General features: G+C 38.0%; 1 protein-coding gene and 1 long non-coding RNA gene across 4 annotated transcripts in view; one reads left to right on the top strand and one right to left on the bottom strand.

The window, feature by feature from the left end:
- The window catches only part of phactr4b (phosphatase and actin regulator 4b), a 46,310-nt gene extending 45,490 nt beyond the window's left edge, over window positions 1-820 (bottom strand). For 2 of the 3 annotated variants that reach the window (XM_015348735.2, XM_015348732.2), the window contains exon 1: window positions 700-820. The gene's annotated coding sequence lies outside the window, so the exon portion shown is untranslated. Of the gene's footprint in view, window positions 1-581; window positions 664-699 lie in introns of those variants that run through there. The other variant, XM_069195451.1, reaches the window with a different exon arrangement.
- Window positions 821-2,627: 1,807 nt separating this feature from the next.
- LOC107077508 (uncharacterized) lies at window positions 2,628-5,042 on the top strand. The gene is made up of 3 exons (XR_001478525.1): window positions 2,628-2,686; window positions 4,016-4,098; window positions 4,954-5,042. It is a non-coding gene; the product is annotated as an uncharacterized lncRNA (long non-coding RNA).
- Window positions 5,043-15,847: the final 10,805 nt, after the last annotated feature.

Below are 15,847 nucleotides of genomic sequence, written 5' to 3'. Positions count from 1 at the left end.
CGTGGTCATCGTCCGTGGCCATCCGATCGCTACGTCCCCTTTTCTCATCAAAATACACTCGCTCCTGAGTGAATGCATTAATGAGTAGTTGCACACTACAGCGGGGCAACTTAGCCTAAATTCGCCGTGCGCGCCTCAATCAATTCTGCACGAATCGCTTGGCAAACACAATAAATTCAAAACCAGACAAAACTGGTCACCAGAGCGGTTTAGGGAGCTGTCTCGCAATTAACAGGTGCGAAACAGTGCGAACTCAATTTCACACACAACGACAGCAGACTAATCTTGTACCTGTCAGCGGTACTCCGGATTATCCAAACCGACGGAGCGGAGAGTTCCGCGTTAGGCATTAACACCTCTGTTAAAGAGAGAGTTACCCGAACCCATTCTGGAAAGTTAAATCACATGATGGATTCAGAAAGCTGCATAAATCAAGACAAAAACTATTCTTTAGCGATCGCTTTGTTCCCAGCGAAGATGTAACAGATGTACACCTCGTACCGTCTATCAAATTCACAAGTGAAGCTAAGAGTCGGCTAACGTCCCCACACAAGAGAAAGCAAAAAAAACCCCAAGCTTACTTTCCTTTTTTGTTCTCTACAGTCTTTGCGAATGCAATTACAAGTTTCTCTAAGGTTGAAAACTTTTTGCAGACTTCTATTTGCCTTTGACTGCTCAACTTTGAAAAACACTTCTTACCTTCCTCTCGTCTCGATATCCCCTCCTCTTCCTTTACATGCAGTTTCAATCGGTACAAACAGCAATACACTTCCTCGCCGCTCACTTTTTCGACCCCAGCATATTTGTTATCCCGAAGCGTTTTTTCTTCACCGGAAGCTATCCCCAAAGGCATTTTGGTACCTGTAGTTCGGATATGCACCTGTAAACCAATTCGGATTGTTGGGCTAATTCAGTAAAAAACTACAATACCCATGATGCTATAGAAAACCTCGAACCGCATGCGCAAAAGTGACATAGTGCTTGTCTACCGTATAATCGCGAGATTAGTGGCCTTTTCGTTTGTGTGCATGTGTGCTGTTTTTATCAATAAACAATAAAAGGGTAACAACATTATATTATTTTTAAAGAGATTACTAATGCACATGTATCAAGAAGCCGCATAAAATAAAGCTCCAGTATCTGGATTTAGCCGTCTTAATGCATTGTGTTTCAATCTTATGTGTGTACAGAACCGCTACTTCAAGAGGTGAAGGACAACTGAAATATTATATAGGATTGTTTCATAATATCGTTTAATATTATTGTTTAAAAATAAATGCAAAGCGGTGTTAAAGAAAATTGTAGTGTTAGTTAACATTCATACAATAGTTTAACAGACCCATAACTAATAATAAATAATCATAAAAGATGGCAGATTAAATCGATGAAGGTTAACGAACAATTCTTTAAATGGGTGAATACTACAAACTCGTAGGGACGACCACACTGAGAAATAAATAAGAAGTGGAAATTTTGTTCCATTTAAAAAAATAACTTTAAAGGGAGTCAGGAAGTGTTCAGGTACGGAGCGATACTTGGTACAGACCTGCAGAAACAACCTACTGATGACCTGCATGAAGGTCTTTATAGAAAATCCCAATCTGTGAAGAAAGATTATGAGAACTGCCAGACTCCTTAAAAACAAACACTTAAACAAAAAGACAAGTTTGTTCAATAAAGCACTGCATAATTGTAGTAGAGATTTAATTTTCATGAGTGGGCATAATTAATGTCCATATCACAATAAAGAACAGTATTCACGGGAAAACTGTTGCGATTAAGCCGTCTTGGGACCGTTTTGTTTCAAAGCCTTTTAAAAATCTGGTCTTTGGGCGCCCCCTTGTGGTTCATTGTATTTACAACATCGGGGTAAAGAGGGCTGGAATCAGTCGGGATATTATTCATCTCACTTTTTATTACTTTAGGGTATCCAAAACTATAAAATGGAAAAAATGAACAAGGAATTTATATAAATCTATCTTATATTTTAATATTGGGTATGGAGTTGGTGTTAATTCAAACACAAATCTCAGGTTGCTGAGTGTTTATGGATTACTGACTGACTGCACCAGTACACCGGGTTTCAGGGACAAATATCGCCACTATGTGAGGAATTCGGTTATCCCATATGCAGGTGAGAAGAGTTTCAAATTCACTTTCTTACAGTTAGGAGCTCATTTTGTAGTTTAATACACGTTTTTACATCTCATGTAAACACATTTCTCTATACTCTGTTTTAAAATCATGGTTTTCGTCATCAAATGATATACATGTTCAAGTTGTCTTTTGTAAGTGACTTTAAAAAATCCCACACTATACCAAGAATGGTTTATGAGCGCCTATTCGTACAGCGAATTAAAAAAAAAACAATGCCCCCTGTGGACTGTTTTGAAACCTACTGTAAGTAGAAAATGAAGATCTCATGAAGATCTCGACATCCTGACCATTCAAAAACAGTAAAATAAACCAAACTGTTTCCATAGCGTGTGTAACACTACATGCAGTCTTGATCCCTGTTACAGGAAGTCTCCCAGGTGTTCTGCATAACTGAGCATAGTGGAAGAATGGCGCGGTTGAGACATTTATTGCGCAGGAAGCCAAACCATAAATGCATCAATGATAAACACTTTCAGTTTCAAGCTTGGACCTGAAGCTCACAAATTTCCAAGAAACCGGGGTCTTTTGGGTAATATGACAAAATAAAAAAGTTTTTCTCCTTTTCAGATAGAAACTTAGAAAGCTGTATGACTTTGTGTTTGCCTTAGTTCATAATTGTGAAAGACAGCAATGCAGATTTCGGGAAAATCATATTCCAGTATTATATTGTAAAATTAAACTTTAGTAATACCACAGTATGACGCTTTATATAAAATCACTGTAAAGCAAAATAATCCACATTCTTTTACTGGCATATTGTCATTCTTTGACTTTTATTACAGCGTATAAGTGTGTTTTTTTTGTTTCTTGGGTCATTTCGATCTATGTACATTCGGGAGTCTGTCAAATCATTTTCTTGTCTGTTTATTGACAGTGAATGTTTTTTTAACCATTCTCCCACAACCCTTTGTGTTATTCCTGAGAAGTGTCTTATGCCCCCAAAAGAGATACTTTGCCCCTCCTGCCTTCCTTCTATCACAAATGTTCTGCTTGGGCAAGTCCCAGGCAAGCTAAGGAGTGTGCCTATTCACTTGTAATTCTCAGTCATCAAATGTTTTTGTTCGAATTTACATATTTTCTTGCACAATCTCTTTACTTAAAGCAATTTTATAACTTGATTTTTGAACTTTGGATAACACCACACTAGTTAGTTTTGCTTGATATTATCATCTTCTTGGCATAAGAACAAACTCTATGACAGCTGTTCACTATCACTACCAGCAATTAATAAGATAGTTTGTTGCTTTAGTTAATAATTACTAACTCAAAATACTGTCTAATTGAGATCAAGTGTTCTTATTGCACTTCTGAGCCCTGAAATTGTAACCTTTTCTCCTTAGGAGTTTATAAACTTGGATTGAATCATTATTCAGTCTTCTTTGTTCTAAGAAAGTGTGAAGTTTATTTAATTTAATCTGTCATTATTCAGTCTCATTTATTTCTAAATCATGCTACTATTGATATACTGTATCTAATTTGGCTGGCCCATTAATCCAAAGAAACTTATGTTTGCCCCCACTTGTATACAGTAGCTGACACTTAAATGGTCTTTTTACAAAAAATATCATTTTCAAAAATATCAATATTTTTACAAATGTAAACCTTGATTATTTGAAAACCTTATATAACCTCTATATTACGCAAGAGGCAACAGGAGCACACACTGTCTGGACAGCTAGCTCTTGTCCCAGCGCACACGTTTAAGAAAAGGCCACATTCAGCTTCACTTGCTTCAGAACAACAGCTTGTCAGAGGTATGTTCTCTGCTAGAAATTCAAAGTCCTTAGAAATGTTCTAAGCAGCAGTGTTAAGGTTGTACATTTCCCTTTGATTGACAAGAGTGTGATCTCTTTAACAGAGCTCGGTAAGGCACAAGATGTCAACACAGCCTTCAGTTCGCAGTGTGGTCTCAGGTTTAACTGCTCCTGCTCTTTGCCCCTGGTAGGTCTATAAAACCATATCTGGGATGCCTGTTTGCATCTGTCTACTTTTCTTTGCCATTAAATTGTTTTGATCTCTTTGTCTTGTATCATCTACAAATCTATTTTTCAAGTGTTCAAGCTTAAAAGCCCTTTCTCACACCCACCTCCTGCCTTATCAAGCCGGGGGCTTAGTTAAACTTTATGAGAGAAGAGCACCTCGATTGCTTTCAATGGGGGCACTTCAAAATCCAGCAGACACAATGCAGCATTTCATCGCAAGTGTAGTAATAAGTAATCAAAACAACCTTTGTGTTGCAGTCATTGCTCTCCTGTCAGGCCTGTTCCAATGCACCCTCTCCCTCCCAACAGCTTTTGAACTGCAAACATAATAAAACTCTATTAGAAGTGATCATTTTCCATATCCTGAAAAATTTCACTGCTATGCATAAATGCCAGGAATAAGAATTGCACTACGCATCAGTTAGTACTTATTAAGGTCATCTTGATTGGCAAGAGTTTCATTTCTATATCAGTCTTTCGAAAGTACTGCATACTTTTATTTAACAGCTCTTTATATCAATATAAGCAAAAAACGTGTTTGACTTGTTTTTGTTAAAAAAACATTCACAACACAAACAGCCAAAATGATATCGGAATTGCATTGCTTAGATTTGAGAGCAGGGAAAGGACAAGACAAGCTCACAATCTTTATGATTCTCAATAAACTCTGGTGCCAGTCCTAAGATCAACTGCACTTTTGTTAGGGACAGATTGCTATAGCATGCCTAGAATTTCAACAATGCTCTACTGGCACATATAACTTTTATGGTTTATTTTAATTGCCCTGATCTCTTTTTATCTGTTTTTATTGCAGGTTTCTTGAACTTTCCAAAACCAAGCAATATGGAAAACTGTATAAACATATCCTGTCTTTGCGTTTCAGTTTTCTTTTTGTGTTGTAGGATTTCATAATAAAACATTTTGCAGTTTCAGAAGCATACTAAAATGTGATCTCATTTTGTACTGTGCGGTTTGTGAGCAACTGCTGCTGTTGAGCTCAGTAATTTCAGTTTGTAGCTCAGGTGGTTTGCAACTTGCTGAACTGGCAAGAGACACATCATACATCAGACAAAATCAAATGTGGACACTCAAAGTAGGCTCTGCAGCTGAAATGTTGTGTTACTTTTCTTTTCAGCATGGAATAAACCTTTATTAGTTCCTTTGCAGCCTATGCATGCTTGCAATAATACTCTTTTCACTGATATTATTTTAATATTACTGTGAATAATAACAAAAATGATATAATTTACTGTTATTATTACTATTGCCACGACAATTCTTGTCAGGAAAAGTGAACTAAAAAATGGACAGATGGACTAAAATATATAACATCTTACATGACACAGCTTTGTTTGACAATTTAAAATAAAATAGCATGTGTCTACAGTATATACCAAATTTGATACAATACATCATGCAAAATTTTAATGTTTTGTCAAACACTCTTCTGACCTTTTGAGAGCTGAATGCAAATTTAGAAATATATCCGGAATAGAAAACTGACTTTGAATGACCTGTAATTAAGAACACAGCTGAAGCACAGGACCAGGGGTGGGAAGTTAGGATGAGGGTAAATAGGGTATTACCCACCTGTGTAATGTTATGGTTTTATAATGGTCCTGGGAAAATATCTTCATGAAAAACCCTCAATTTCCAATATTGTGAGACCTTTGCTAGCTTTCCCATCCTGGTGTTCATATTTAGATATCCAACAAGCCCTGTGACGTCTGAATCATGAGTTAGCCTGCTTGTCCTCTAATAAGTTAGCTATGAATCCCATCAAACTGTTTGATTTATTTGGCATAGTACGTAAGCATTGTGGTTAAAACGCACTTCCTCGAAGTATTTAAATAGTAATAATATATAAGTTGATATATAATATATCAGGGTAGGCTTTCAACCCTATCCTACAAGTCTTCAGGGGCTAGGAAGAAACTAGAGCACCAGGGAGAACATGAAAAATCCACCCAGACAGGCACTTGAAGCTGGATTGAATCCTAGACTGTGGAACTGTGAGGCAATAGTCCTGAACACCGTGTTACTATTAGTAAACCAAGCTCTCTGATATAAGTCTATAATATTTAATAAGTACTGGACCAGTGGATTACAATACTCAGTGGATTATTTTGGAATCTTATCTAATTACAGTTATGCACTCTGCTTTGGCCTTGAAAAACACTTTATAAAACATTTCATAACCTGTAAAAACTTCAACCAATTAGTAAAATTGGTATCAGATCAATCTGATGTTTCGTTATGAAGTTATGACGAGGTGGAAACAAAGCTGGTGGATCAAGAACTAACTCCATTGTTTCTATCATCACGTCTCTGAAACATGGAAAAGTGGTTCTTTCTTAAAGGTATTGTTAATCCTTAAACACATGAACAATAAGGAGGTGATGTTAAATACCATACCCTCAGAACAGAAAGGACCTGGAATAAACAAATGCAGATTCATCTTTTTCTACCTGTAAGGTAACACATTGACTGACAATTGGGGTTAACGCATCCATATTCCCCAGTGTTATCTCTGAGGAAGAGATTCTCAAAGTGATTGCAAAATTTTCTTACAAAAAAAATTTCTTACAAAAAAAAAAGTCTTACAAAATGTACTGGTTCCCATCTTGATTAAGTAATAAAGTTTTGTTATGTGTTTATGAAGAACTAATTCATGTTAGCTTTGGAAAACAAAAGGGTAACATCTGAATGGTTATACATGAATACATTAACATTTTAATTCATTTCAAGCAAGGTTATGGTATGCACAAGAGAAGGTCATAAATCATTATTATCTGAAACAAACATTGAAGAATTGGTCTGTACAATTTCCTTTTTGTATCATTTCATTTTACATTTTCAAAACCCTATATTGTTGGTGCGTAATGATTTGGTGATGTGTTTCCTGCTTAGAACTGTTTTTTTTTTCTGACCAATTACTCGCTCACGTTAAAGTTTCACCACTGGCTCTTGATAGCCATTGTAGCTTGTAGCAGGAAAATGTGTGTTGTAAAGTTGGGAAAGTAAATTATGGAAAACAGAAACTTTAATCTTCCTGGAAAAACAAAAACCCCAGCTTCCTACCAAGTCAGTTAAAATGATACTTTTGCTTTCCCCAAAACAAGAGCTATTTTTAGAAACTCCTCTGCTCTTACTAATCGGCACCATTATGACACAATGACCTCTTGTAGTAACTCATGGCGTAATGTAGACAGAGCTCTGAAGGGATGCTGGAAAGGAGATCTACCATGGAATTTCCTTGAGTGAGCTGACAGCTGTGGCACAACTGCTGAATGGCATTCAGGGAACAACTGTCTTCCCTTTCCTCTGGAAGAGCCCCCACTGACTCTTACCCAATATCTCCAGATGCACTGCATCAAAGGAAAAACTCAGTCAGCATTGGGGTGGATGTGGAAAACACTTCACAAACTGGTGAGCTTCTTGAGAAAGCCCTATGATTTTGAGATTTTACCTTCTTTAGGTAAAACAAACCACTTATTATCGTTCGTGGCCAGACAGCCAAGATCTCACAGGCAAACCCATACATAGAACTTTAAAAAGATGGCTCTGAATAAAAGATACAGATACAGTCAGGATTATGCAATAGCTTGTGCTTTATATTTTTAATTACATGTATAGAATAGACATGTACTGTATTGTTATCTTAAAAACCCATGTCACACTGAAGTAAAATGGTGGTATCTATTGAAGATACATCCTTATCTGAGTTATGGTTTACATACATAGATACACTTCCTCAGCTTACAGTATGTTCACTCCATGCTGCAAAGTAAACCCTCATTAACCAACAGGGTGTGCTGAAATAGAAAAGCAATTAGCCTTTGGTTTTAGTTTGAATCTCGATGGGAGACACTTTGAAAAAGCGGTCAATTTGACCAATTGCAAATCTCAACAAGAGGCATCCTAGACACAAAATTCAGAAACATAATGAGACAAAAAAGGGAATTAGTTTATGAGGTGTGATCGAGCTTCTAAGAATGATTCTGTATTAGCGGAACTGTCCACTGTTTGACTGTTTCAAGACATTGAGTACAAGTATTGTATGCTGTCCATTACTAATGCAGTACAATTACAATATGTATCTTAATTGTAAGGTACCTTGCTTATGAAATTCAGCATTAGTGTTTATACTTGGGATCTGATCTCACAACCTTTTTACTACTAAGTCCAAAGCCCTTACCACTGTATCACACTGCCCAGTATGTAGCAAAGAGAATCTATAAAATATTTTATCACAAATCCAGAGTTTCCACCCACTTTCTTACAATGTGAACAGTGGGTTTTCCACTCCACAGTTCATGCCCTTTTCCACAATGCATTTTGTTTCCCCCAAAAGGCAGCATTTCTTCAAATTACCAATTCATACAATAAAACAAGCGAGCAAGTCAAAATCTGCTTTAAGAAAGTTTAGAATTTTTTAGGTCTGACAAACAAACAGAGGAAATCCTTCCAAAGAATTAGAGGGACATTCTTACTATAAATAAACCACAAGAATGCAATTTAGAAGAAACAAGTAGGAGCAGCTGCACAGTATAGACGACATACACAATATAGTTAGCACAAGCACAGCATTCCTAACCCACAGGTTCCAGAAATAAACCACTGGAAGATTTTGGAGGTTTTAGGCATTTCGAATCCATATTATTTCCGGGAACAAGCTGGTAGGGATAAAATAGAATGCCAACGTGAAGTGCGTTCAAATAGCAATCAGGCGGATGTTTTTTGGAAAGGATCAAGTAGAGGTGAAGTCTGTGCTGAAAAGCAGAAAGAAAGAGCAAAAACCCCAATCCTCCAGCTATGGAGCCTTTTCATCAGGTGTGTACAGGAGAGGAGGATAGGGCGGGGCTATAAGATTAAGAGAGAAGAGGGGAGAATGTGTAGGGGTGGTTATTAGGGGTAATTGGGTGAGAAGTTTAGGACAAATGATGGGGGGGGGTAGGAGGTGTGAAAGGCAGCAGTCGTACAGTTGATTTTGGAAAATCTTACTCCGGAGGCTGTAAATCCACACTCACTCCGCCCCTGCCTCGCCCACACAACTCTGTGCTCCCCAAAACTATGTCAAATGCGCACCTGCGCCGACTTATCTCCCCCGGACTGATACTCCCATCCCCCGCAAAACCCAGCTGGACAGCTGCTGCAAGATGCAGAAGTGAAAATGCCCAAAAACCCTTTCCAATTGCTCGCTGAATTTGGCCAATTACTTATCTGTTATATGACACTGTCAATCTTTTTTATGACTTTCCTCTTGTACAGTCTTCTACCGCAAATACAGTCCCGGAGAGTGATTATGAACTTGAACTTGAACTTGAACTTTATTGCCATATGTAACCGGTACTGGTACAATGGAATTCTTACTTACAGAAAGTCTCTCGTTTGTAAAACAAGTGTAAAAAACAAAACAAAGTGCAAACAGTGCATCAAGACAATGTACAAACAAACAATAGACAATGTGCAAGTAAACATGCAGACAGTTTGAATGTAAACAATACAGACGTGTAAACAATGACTGGAGAATTACAATAAATAAATTACAATGAGGTAGATGGTGATGGTGTAGGTGTGGTCCGAGGGGGATGGCTAAATGTGTTCGCCAGTCTCACTGCTTGTGGATAGAAGCTATTGAAGAATCTAGTGGTAAGTGACTGTATGCTCTTATATCTCTTGCCTGAGGGCAGTGGGGTGAAGAGCTCATGCCCGGGGTGGTGACTGTCCTCTGTGATGGCCAGAATTCTACCACGGCAGCGGTCCTCATAGAGCTGTTTAATCTCTGTGAGACCGCAGCCGATGATCTTCTGGGCCATATTGACCATTCTCTGCAGTGCCTTTTTTTCTCGCGAAGAGGTGTTGCCATACCACACGGTGATCCCGTTGGTGAGGACGCTCTCGATAGTGCAGCGGTAGAAGTTCACCAACACATGTATTGGCATCCCCCATCGCTTGAGGCACCTCAAGAAATAAAGGCGCTACTGAGCCTTCTTCATGATAGAGTCAGTGTTCACAGTCCAGGTTAGATCTTTAGAGATGTGAATTCCCAAAAACCTAAAGCTGGTGACTGTTTCCACTTCCGTACCATCAATACTGAGTGGGCTGTGAGTGTGTGGCCTGTGTCTCCGAAAGTCCACTATTAGCTCTTTCGTTTTCTTTATGTTCAAGTCCAGGTTATTGCTATGACACCACCTAAGCAGCTGCACAACTTCATCCCTGTAAGTGGACTCGTCTTGGAACACCAAGAGGAGTGGCAGCTTTTTGGTAGCTGCCTCATTATCATGAGGCAGCTACCAAAACAGGGAGAAGCTTAATGAACCGCAGTGCGAAGGTTCGAGATACTGGTGACAAACAGTGGACATCGCTCCATCACCTGTGAGCCACTAGGACAGGGGTTCCCAATCCTTGACTTGGAGCCCGACACAACTCTGGGTTTGCATTCCAGCCAAGCTTAATTACTTAATTGAAGTATGCACTGGAAATAATCAAGGTGCTTGAACAAGCAAGTTCAGAACTTTGTGTTATAAAATCATTTGATTGAAATGATTAAAAGGCAGCCTCCAATGTGTATAAGAGCTGAAAACAGTCAAACATTTTAAAATTAATCTTATTAGGGAGTCAATTAAGGGTTCAGTTATGTCACCAAGAGCTTGGCTGGAAAGGATCAGGTTAGGATTCTCTTAAGATGCATTATTCCTGGTTTTTATCTAATTTTGTTATAACAAATGTGTCTGGCAAAATTTGAGATGAGAAAATGTTTTAATACAGTATTCCTATTGTGTGGCTTCCAGGTGTGGACTTTCAGTAAATTCACAGTTAACAGATAATGACAAAGCTCACTCAAATATTTTAACAACCATAAATTCCTTAAGTAACAGTAGTAGTTGTTTTATTCTTACTGTACAGCAGAAATATCTGATTTATTGCACTATTTAATAAAAAAAAATGTTGTTGTCTTGAAACACACCATTGCTACAATAGTAAAAAATGTTCAAATGTGAGTAAAAACCTCAAAATAACTTCGGGCAGCATTCATATGAATTTAAGGATGCTAGTGATCATCATCTAATCAGTATCATTTACTAAAAGACTATCTTCAGAAATCAGAGGGTTGCCTGATTTTTGTTCTTATACTCTTCAGTTAGTCATTAGGAATTTGGGTTAATTATCTTAAAATGTTGCCCAATTGCAATTAATCATACAATAACTGGGAGTAATAACGAATGTCTTAAATGTTTTCTAGGAATGCAGAGCCACGAACAATCCAGATGACTTCCATTTTTTATCAAGCGTAGGAGTGCAAACATGGTTAATTCCTGTTAGTCCTGCAGGGAGTGAGTTGTTTGGAGTTCAGTTAAAAATTAGCCTGTCATATATTTTAAGTGGGTGATTTATTGATAAATAAATCCTGAATGCATCATAACTATATACGATGGAAAAGGCAGGGCATTTTATAACAACGCTCTTTTAGGAGTGAGCCACCGTTATATCACTGAGAGTAACACTGATAATGATAATGTTAATGTTAATGATAATGTTTCTATATTAGCCCTATACAATTTCTTGCATTAGGAATTCGTCTTTTCGCATACCCCAGCTTTTCTCCATGAGACACAAACACACAGACAGGGAGAGAAGCTTGGGGTCAGAGCGCAGGGTCAGCCATTGTACGGCGCCCCTGGAGCAGTTGGGGTTAAGGGCCTTGCCCAGGGACCCAACGGAGTAGGATTCCTCTGCTGGCCGCATTGCCGCATTCTAGCACGATGTGCGAAGCTAAGAAAGGCTGGCTCTGGTCAGTACTGGAAAGGGAGACCTAAGGCAAAACTGCTGCTTTGAGTGGTTGGTGTACCAGTAGGTGGTGCTTTTCCCACTTGTTCATAATTTCCAAGCCAATGACTCAATATGACCTTGCGCATTAGGATGTCCCACCCTTAATATGTTAAATCAAGGTTACTTGGTCAGTGGTGTTAATCTCAGTCTTCTGCTTAAAATCCACTCTGGGCCTGCTGGGAAGTTTCCCCTTAAGTAAATTAGTGAAGTAATTTCTCACTATTCTACTTGAACTACTGTAGCAGGACTGCTGGCAAAGAAATGACTGGGGTGCTGTACTTCAGATGATAGAGAGGCCTTCTTATGCGTAAAGTGCTTTGGTATCCTTTGAGATAAAAAACACTACATAAATGCAAATTATTCTTATTGTCATTCTTACCCTGTAGGCTTTGTTATGGATAAAGCATTCCGCTGCTGTTTTGTTCCATTAATCTACCCAAGGCACAGCAATCAGGGCACTGGCTAAAGGCAAGAGGAGATCACCCAGGCTGAGCCCTGCCCCAGATCAGAGGCCACTCACTTATCTACAGGCATCCTTCCTGACTGCTTTGTATACTACAGGCAGGGGGCGAAATAGTGACGTACACATTCCAGGCCGGGAACAGTAAAGATCAGAATTTCAAAATCTTCAAACTTCAAAGTTCAAACTCTCCTGCACAGCACAAGACATCAAAATTCCACTGATAAATGCTTTAAGAAGCAAATTTTAATTTTAAAGTGTATAAAATACAGTTTTTTACTACTATTATTCTTATATGGCTACCCTAATAAAATGTCATCAATGAAGATGATGCCCGAGCATGAATCAACAAGGTGGTTATTTTTCACTTTTCTTATTTGACGAACTGTGTTTCAGCACTTAAGTAAATCTGAAACTGGTAATAAGAAACACCTTTGCACTGCTCAGATAAAAACAATACCAAGATAACATTTTCCTTGACAAGGGAACTTTTTTTTCCCTGCTCTCCTTCCTTTATCCAGTCCAGTGACCCATGTCACATGGTCTCCATTAGGACTCCAAAATAAACTCTTGACCTTGCTAATGAGGTTCACTGCTGTTAAAGGAAAATCAGACAAAAACAATTCATATTTAGAGTCAACATTCATAGGCAGCACCTGCAAAACCACATTCAGGTGTATAACCCATTACTGAATACCTACATGAACAGAATAGCATAGTGATCCTATCTAACATGCAGCATTAAATAAACTCTGCATTCCACCTTGTCATTTTGTGTAATCAGAGCTCACATCAGTTGGCACCATCGTTTGCTCAGTCAAAACAGCCTGGGAACTGGGTACATATTTCTTCTGGCTTGAACTCAGATGGGGATCTTATATTGCTATGTGAAATATTTGGGGAGAGGGTACAGCAGTCATTAGTATTGTTCCCATTTTGAAATCCAGCATGTTTCTTAGGTCATGCTGTCCTCCTGTCGGTTTCCTCAGTAGACTGTTTGACCTGGTCTGGTTACAGTGCTTCTTAGCAGACGAACTGGGGCAGATGCAAGCACTCTGGATTCGAATTCCCTACAGAAACAACAAGTAATCAAGTAATAAGTGCTTAACCGCATTTGCCTGTCTCACACATACAGAAATAAAACTAAGACATGTTATCATTAAGAGAGGAAGATAAACATTTTTCTAATGTTTCAGTGATCCTTGCAGATCAAATGCAGATTTGCGTCCATGTATGGTACTCTGTAAACACATTCAGCCTTCAGGCAGCATAGTGGCCAGCAACACTAAGCTAGTACAGACCTGCAGTGCATCTAGATTTACAGTATGTCACTTAGGACTAAATAAATAGTAAAAGCATGGTGCCCTAACCTCAGTGTTCACACGAATCCCTAGAGAGTTTGATGTTGTTTAGATGGGAGATCACCTTCAAAAACACATTTATGGATTACGAAAGAGGTTCAGGCAAAGACGGTGAGATTACAGAATGTTAATCAAACCTAGCTGCTGTTTGCATTTTGGAACAAGTTTCCGCTCCTCAACCTTTCTGGGACTCTGAAGTTAGTTCTGTTAGGGACAGAAGCCAGAAGCAGAAGCATTCCAAAAACAGACATCCATTTATTGTCTTGTTATTAAAAAATTGCATTCATTTTAACCATTTTACACTACAGCTTGAAGTCAATTCTTGTCCGACTCACTAACCAAATGCATATTTCCAGGTACGTCATTTCTGACCAGTCAATGGCTTCCTTTTCTGATGAGAAGCTGAAAAATACGATCATTGGAATGAAACACGTCGCTTAATATTTTCCATTCCCACAATTTCCAAGCTGGAGACAGCGCTCACTGTCATTTACAGTGACATGGTGAATTTAATGCAGTATCTCCAGTCTATGAGATTCATGAAGCATTCTAGGAAGGCTCAATTTATCTGGATGTTAAATACAGATTTTACAATTCAAAACATAAACTTTCACAGATAAATAATACTGAGGTTCATAACAAAGGCAACATAATGCCATTTTTTTCTTTTTGTTGGACATCTGTGGGTGATATGTATTAAATACACCAGGGAAAACTATTTTTAAACAACTGTTTTTAACTTGGACAATTTACGGTGTGGTGAAACTCCAATTTCTGTGGTATAGGAAGTAGTGAGTCAAGGATGCTTCTACAAATAATGCTGATATTAAAAGCAAAACATATCTGAGAAAGATGTCATTTAAACAACAGATAACAGATAACTTCTGGAATTTAATTCCATTAAATGAGAGTCCTTGGAATGCTGAGAACCTTTAAACAAAACACTAAAGAGGTTTACAGTGAAGTTCTTAAGGAAATTGCGAAACAGTTGTCCATTCCATGATATGAAACACAAAGAAGCCTTTCTAGTCTATTTATAAGTTAAAGGTGTCTAACTCCAAAGCACCTCAATGAAAGATGTTTTATGAAAATATGTAATTTGAATACTGACATTGTTTCCTAAAGGAGCTGTCTGTTAATAACCCATCTTCTTATCTATGATTCGTTTGATCAGAACAAGGTCACACCTTATAAATGTCAGCACTCTGCACAGTCACTTCTGCATTTGTTTTTAATCTCACCTGTGCTTAGTCTTTCCGGCCAAAAACAGTAACTTCATATTTTGTCGTGGGCAGTATATCAATTTCAGACGTAAAGGACATAAAAATTTGCATGTACTGTATATGCAATGACGAGTTAGCGTTATCTGATATAGGCATAATAAAATTGTGCATCTAACAATGCTCAAACAGATTTTAAGCATATGGTATGCTATTGGAAATTGAGCATCAAACAGGTTTTATTGAACCTCTCCACTGGCTCAGGTATTATCAGACTATAATGTAATTTTAATGGAAATTTGTTTTCCTTCTGCAATATAAACTCACTGCTAATCATATACTATCATCTTTTAGAAGCTAAAAATAGGATCACAAATGCTCGTGGCCATTGACCAACCATTCCAAAAGTGAAGATAATGCTTCCTTGTACAGCAAAAGCTTTATCTTTTTTTAAAATGTATTTTATTGACATGCTTGTCGGACTCATATGGTAATATATTGACATTGTCCTTCGATAATTTACTATGGTATGCCTCATGATTTGTTTACTTAGCATTCTGGAGATTTAATCCATAATTTGGCTGGCCAGGTTTTACTGATCTACCACATTGATCAAAATTGTAATACCCATGTACAAAGATGGAGAATAATGCAAGGACGTCAATGAGCATTGTCTGTAAAATCATTTTGCTAGTTGTTTGTAGTTTTTTATTGACTCATGGATCTCCTATAGCCATTTCTTGAAGGATCCCAGAGAATCAGCACTAACACTATCTCTGGATAGTTCATTCCTGGTCCTCACAATTCTTGCTGTAAAGATGTTCCTGCTGATTT

The sequence above is a fragment of the Lepisosteus oculatus genome, chromosome 11, assembly GCF_040954835.1.
Source record: "Lepisosteus oculatus isolate fLepOcu1 chromosome 11, fLepOcu1.hap2, whole genome shotgun sequence".
NCBI lineage: Eukaryota > Metazoa > Chordata > Actinopteri > Semionotiformes > Lepisosteidae > Lepisosteus > Lepisosteus oculatus.
The sequence above is the reverse complement of the archived record's forward strand: the minus strand, read 5'-3'. Positions and strand labels throughout refer to the sequence as shown.